General features: G+C 40.8%; 1 pseudogene; it reads right to left on the bottom strand.

Annotated features, from left to right (window-relative positions):
* Positions 1-1317: 1317 nt before the first annotated feature.
* Positions 1318-1881, bottom strand: LOC144253741 (putative non-functional immunoglobulin lambda variable 5-48 pseudogene; annotated as a pseudogene).
* Between the last annotated feature and the right edge of the window lie 5069 nt (positions 1882-6950).

The raw sequence follows: 6950 nt of genomic DNA, 5'->3' as shown, positions 1-6950 counted from the left end.
GAATGAATAATACCCTCTGCACTGGAACATTTCTAGATGTTCCCAGCCTGAGTGTCACAGTGCCCACTGATGCCTACAGAACAAATGGCACCCAAAGTACATCATCAGTTCATGCAGAATTACCAATTCTGAAACATTATTGCATTGTAGACTCTTTGACAAGCATCTTAAACAAGACACTTCACATCAGCATTTGCAATAACCCAAATTTATGCTTGAGTCCCCTGTGTTCTGGTGAAAAAAAAAAAAAAAAAAAAAATATATATATATATATATATATATATATATATATATATATATATATATTTTTTTTTTTAAAGATCTTGCTTAAGTCTCCCAAAGAGAGGAATTCTATCAAGAGTCCTTCCAGGAGACTCACCTCACAGCTGTTCTTTCTGACCATCCATGCACTGCTTCCCCACTATCTCCTTTTCCCTCACTCAGGCCTTCTGGACCCTCTTTTGAGAAGTCTTTTTCCCTTCAATCAAGTGTACTTTGTTCTCTTAGACAATGAAGGGGATATTTCTTCTCCTCCTTCCATGGCATGTTACAAACAAGAACCTCTGGAACTATGAGGAGAGACTGGTGTCCTGAACTTGAAAGCACAATGAGAAGGCACAGGATCATAAAGAACATGGACTCTGGGGCATGAAGACCAGATAATTTGCTGCTGGCTTGGCCCTGTTCAAGCTCTGAACTCAGGCAAGTTCCTCCTGCTCTCTGAGCCTCAGCTTCCACACCTGTGAAAAGATTAATGCTGGGAGCAGAGGGCAGTTGTGTTCAAAAGACTGAATTCATGGGTAATGTTGGATACATGCACACAGTCAGAGAAACACAGGTGCAGGGATGGCCATAGTGTGTGTACTGATCAAAGAAAGGTCCATCCTAACATCCTCCCTTCAGTCAGTCATCCCTTAATCCTTTTCTCAAATACCAAACTTGTCTCTATTCAGTTTTATTTTTCCAGAGTACTCTGAGCAAGGACTGGTGCTGTCCTTGCTGTGACTCTATTAAGAAAGGTCCTTGGAGTCAGTGTGATGTCTAAAAGTTGGGAAGGAGGTTCTGGAGTGTAGGATGCACCTTGGCACACTCAAGAACTGAAGAAGATTTCACTTGGGACTGTCTTCTGGATATGGCAGAATTTGATATCATTTATAGGATGCCAGCAAAACACTGTTCAGATTCTAGCTCTAAGTGGATTTTTTTTTTTGCGTTGGTTTGAGAATTATTTCAGTCTTTATAATTATTTTTTAAACACTGGGAAAGAAGTGCATTGTGAAAGAGATTTATAATTGTATAATTTAATGTATTTTAATATCAAAACATGAGTGCATAGGTCAGAGCCTGTGGCAATTTGGTTTTTGTCCCACTTCCCCATCTGACTGTTTCACTGTGAAAAGCATTATTGTGCCACAACGCACAGTAATAGTCAGCCTCATCTTCAAGTTGGAGCCCAGATATCTGCAGAACACCCGCATTGGCTGAGGAATCTTTGGATCCAGAGAAACGACTGGGGACCCCAGAGCCCTGGTGCTTGTATGACTCTGAGTAATAGCTCAGAAGATACTTGGGAGGACTCCCTGTTTTCTGCTGATACCAATTGATCCAGTAACTTCCAACACTTAAGCCACTGCTCAGAGTGCAGGTGAGTTTGGAAGAAGCTCCCGGAGATGCAGAGAGAGATGGCAGTTGAGTCAACACAGGCTGGGAGAGGGAACCTACAAACAGAGAAAAATAGATAGGATAGTGTCCATGGTAAAACTTCTCATAGGTTCATACCTGAAGAGTTGATTCAAACAATGAATTCAGAACTGCTTACTGAAGGTCTTTCCTACCTATGCAGTGAGAGAGCAGCAGGATGAGAAAAGGAGTCCAGGCCATGGTAGACACAACTTCCTATGTCCCACAGTGGAGGTGAGCTGCCACAGATCTCCTTTTCTTCCCCCTTTCTTCAGGGGAGGGGCTGTCCATGCAAATGTTTCCATCATGACTGCCACAGCCACCCCACCCCACCCCAGCCAGGTGCTGGGGTTCAGCTCAAACTGCAGACTAAAGAGAATGAAGGTTTCTTTTACCACTGTGGGGGAACCATGGGAGGAAGGACTGCAGAGACAAGACAAGTTTCCTGTCCAGGGGACTCTGCTATCCCAGAGTTAACACACTGGTAAGTCCCCTTCAGTTAACACATGGCCCCTCCTCCACACCAGGACTCCTTTGAGTGAATGGTCCATATTGAGAAGCTGTGTAGGGACCACAGGTTAGTCCCACAGTGTCCCCTGCTGGTCACAGGGCATACCTTCCCATGGTCCAAAATCTTGAGAGCCCAACAGGTTTCTGTAGCTCATCAGGAACTGTCTATATATAGAAAGTTGGATTCCTAAATACTGCAATTTTGATATGCTTCCATTCTCTCACCCTTTCAGAAGTTTTTCTGTATTTTGGAAAGCAGAAAATTATGAAAAAAAATGATAACTTAAGGAGTTAGGTCTCTCATAGAAGAGGATGCAAACTCCATATGATTTCTTGGGTATATAATCTAAAATATACATATGTTTTTACAGTTTTGTAATATTTATTTATGAAATAAACATATTCCCATGATTGGTGCCTAATTGAATTGCATTTTAATCTCCTACTTTAAGCCCTTTTAACTGTTAAATTAACTATTATATTAGGAAGCACATTGAATCTTAAGGCTTGCTGGTGTAGATCTCCTGTTGTGCCAGATTGCACTAGAATAAAGTCCAACCTGGGACATGCATTCTTGGACACTCAGCAATCAACCTCCTTCATTCACTCTCAATGCAGATACAATTTTTTATATGGACACAGAAGAAACCCATCAATATTTCCTCTCCACTTTTCCAACAAGGGTATTTGAGGAATTGAATAGTTGATTAAGGGACTATGCCTGATTTCTGTCTCTATCATATGTGTATCAGTCAGATGCTCCACCTCTCTTGAAATTAGGACTCTGCCTTCCTTCCTCACTTTCACTAAACTACTCTTTTTATCCCCAAGCTCTGCTGTGCTATTGGGTTTCCTGTATTCAAAAAGGTTGTGCTATACATTGTGGCCATATTTGTATTCTTTGAGATGGGAGGAGTGCACTATTTCTTATGCCATCGTGACTGTAGAAAGTGACACTGTACTTTCTAGAATTATTTTCTTAGATTGTGAATTTTTTAAATCTACAATAATATGTCACAGATTTTCAAAATTATTGGTATGGCATACAGTTTCTTACTTTAATCCATGGAACCTCTGCAATTTGTGTTGGCCCTGTCAGTGGTTCTCTGCTACAAATAAGCTTTGATTTTTAAATAAGCACATATAGAGGTAATGAGAGGTAATAAACACCTAGAGAGGCCAGAAGAAATTCACAACATCTGCTCCTTCAGAGTAGTAGTCTCTTGTACTTCTTAGTACCTGGAAAATTTTCTGGTGCCATAAAATGTGTAACTGTGGAAACTCTGATTAGAATTTATAAATTTTAATTAGTGTATGCCAATTATATTAAAAAGTTCAGAAGAGAATGTATTATATTATGAAGGACTAGAATTTATGGATTGTAACGTTTTTAATTTAATTAACTTTTTTTAAGTATTTATAAAATAGAGTAGTATAGATATTTTGACATATTTATGTAAACATGGAATATGACTTATTCTAATTAGGATCCCAGCCTTGTGGTTGTACATGATGTGGGGATTCATTGTAATATATAAATAAATAAATATGTGTGTTTGTGTGTGTGTGTGTGTGTGTACACAATTGTGTCGGTTATGTAATTTTTGATGAATTATTTATCTTAGGTGATACTTTACTCCACTTGTCAGATTTCTGTCTGTGGAACAAGAAATATAGAGACCCTCCAAATCTATTCTATTTGACACCCTCAGGCTGAGGAAAAAAGTCAAGACCTTTTTCTTTTAGAAGTCTCTGCTGTGTCATCTTCCTCAGTCTGGGGAAATGGCATTGACTTAAGAAGTTTCCCCTATTTTCCAGGACAATAACCCACCAAAGGTGCACAGACAAGTGTCTCCAATTGGCAGCACCCTGGATATAGCACTGCAGTTACATTCAGGACTCAGAGAAGTCCCTCAGTACTGGTATATTAACATAATACTCCCTCACTGATCCCCTGAGCTGTGCATAACCTGATTACAATCTTCAGATTCAAAGAGCAATGATGTCATTCCATAATGATAGGGCTAAATGCATTTTCAAACAGTGTCTACATAGTGAAGAATATCAAAGAGAGCACAGCTAATCTCTAACCAATGTTCCCTGCACATTTAAGTATTTGGGGCTTGTGTGATACTCAACAAAGTTTCATCATCACATGGTCAGTGACCATCCCCAAAAAAATGAGCTGTCCATCGACACAAGGGAGATGACTCCTCTCCCCAGATTTGCTTAGATGGCACATCATGTAAAAAATGTATATATTCCAGAGTATTGATTGCCCTTATTGTGTACCATATACAATGCAAATATCACTGTGTCTGTTCTGTCCACATTGGTAAGACTTTATAGTGACATTTACAAGAAGGAACTCAGAAAGGTTGAACATTTTCTATACTCTCATCACCCAAATGAGAAGACTAAGGCTGTACCAGGGAATCAGTATAAATTGAAGGCATATTGTCTAAGTGAAGTCCCCCTCACATCACAAAAAATAGTCTATTTTTTCTTAAACTAAGTGGGTAAAAGTCCATGCAAACAACAGTATTGGGTAGGAAGATTCCCAGATGGTTAGAGGAGATACATGGTTCAAGAATGGAATCAGTGTTCATATCCCTGGAGTCATCATGGAAAGATGAGGTTACTGTATGCCATGATAAAAATGTTTGGTTCCCCTTAAAATGTGCATATTGTAATCACAATACAATGACTGATTGCTTTAAGAAAAAGGGCCCTTTAAGGGACAGAATACTCATGAATGGGATTCGTGTCCTTAAAGAAGAGGATTGAGAAGGTGGCTGTGTACCATGTGTAAATGCATGAGAAGAAGCCCTCTGTGAACTAGAGAGTGGGCCATCAGCAGACACTAAATATGCCAACACTTGGATCTTGGACTTACCGGCCCCCATTAAGAGTAAAAATTAGTTATATTTTGCTTATAAGCCCATCAGTTTAGGGTAGCTTGATAGAGAACCCTGGAAGGGATGTGATGCTTGTGTAAGAGTACAGGACAGTGCAGAGTATCCTAGGTCAGGGAAAGTGACCCTCATGATGCACATCCATAATCCCATATAGTCAGTGACTTTTGCAGTGCAGGGATAAGGAAGGGAGGCCAGGCTTTGGCATGGTGTCCTCAAAGTTACCTTCCTTAGTTTCCACCCGGGTTAGGATACAGTATCTAGCATCTCTCTGATCTTCCTTAAAAGCTTTTGTAGAATGGATCTTCTTTATTTGAGTACATTCCTTATCTCACTGAAGTTTTGATATGAGCAGAGGATTCTTTTTTGTGCAGAACAGAAATGGTTACTTCAGAGCCTGATTAAGTGGGGTATCTGTTGCTAGGAGTCTCTGTACTCACTTTGTACAGACATATTATCATCTCACTGTCAAAGAACCTGTTTAATCATCATCGCTGGAAATACAGAATTTATTTTTTCTGAGCCTTTAGAGAGAAGAATAGTTCTCAGAGACTGACTAGATCTAGCAAGTGCAGAAGAAGGTAACGTTATACTTGGAGCTGGTCAGTAAGGCTGCACTTGGAGTGTGCTACACCTAGTGCTGCCCAGATGCTTAGAGTGTGCTATACATAGTGCTGCCCAGATGCATTCAGGCCCCCATGTTTCTGAGTCATGTATAGATTCTGGTAAGAAAAGCATGGGCCAACCACTTCTTCCTTATCTGTTTACTCCCTGGAGAGAAACTGAATTCTGAGAAATGATATTGTAGGATAGGAAGGTATTACCATTGGATTAAATCAATTTCTTATAATGGAGAAAAGAGGAAGACATTTCCCACACATTAATTCTAGGAAAATCAGATGCTGATTGAATTAATGAGAACAAGAACCACCATCTGAGCTACATGTAGTCCCAACAGTGACATCACCAAGCAGAGAGAATTCATCTGAGGCTTTAATCTCTCTTCCCCATGGGTCTGGAACACTATGTAAGGCTTAGAGTTGTCATGCCAAATATTGCAATGATAGTCTCATCTTCATTCTGCAGCCCACAGATGTGCAGAACACCTTCATTAGCTGAAGTATCATTTAGCCCCGAGAAGTGGCTGGTGATCCTGAAGCCATGCTATTTACTTGAGTCTGAATAGTAATAGAGGAGACACTGGGAAGTTGGGAAGGGCTTCCTGGCTTCTACTGGTACTAGTGTATTCCAAAGTCACCAACACTGAAGCCAAATCTGATTGTACATGTGAATCTTGTGGAGAGCGAGAGTGGCTGAGTCAGCCTAGACTAGGACAAGGAAACTGAAAACACAGATACTCAAGGTTGAGCATATGGGATCAAAGTTTGAGTTGCTGGATGATCTAAGGTGGTAGGGTCTGCCTCAAGTGAGGATCCTACCCCTTTCTGAGAAATGAGACAAGATCAGGAGAATAGAACCCCAGGCCATTGTGGACACATCCCCCCTGAGGTCCAACCTGGAAAGATATACCCATGTCATCTCTTATCCTCTCCACTGGTCTTAGTGGGAGGAGTTATTGAGGCAAATGTGGTCCTAGCCATTTCCTGTCCTACTCCTCTGCATGCATTCATTCAGGTGCTGGTTGATGGGAGTCTGGCAGGAAGCACCTCAAGAGGCCGTCCTAGGACCACCCTCAGATAGAACAAAAGTGCTCCTTCTGCACCACAGAGTGCAGCTCCACCATCTTTGTGCTTGGGAAATGCATAGCTCTGCAAATGGAGACAGTCCCATAGCTGCTCACTGGGCAGACTCACTGTCTCAGTCCAAATTATATTAATGGATCCA

The sequence above is a fragment of the Urocitellus parryii genome, chromosome 3, assembly GCF_045843805.1.
Source record: "Urocitellus parryii isolate mUroPar1 chromosome 3, mUroPar1.hap1, whole genome shotgun sequence".
In the NCBI taxonomy this organism is placed as follows: Eukaryota; Metazoa; Chordata; class Mammalia; order Rodentia; family Sciuridae; genus Urocitellus; species Urocitellus parryii.
This window is presented reverse-complemented; position numbering and strand designations above follow the sequence as displayed.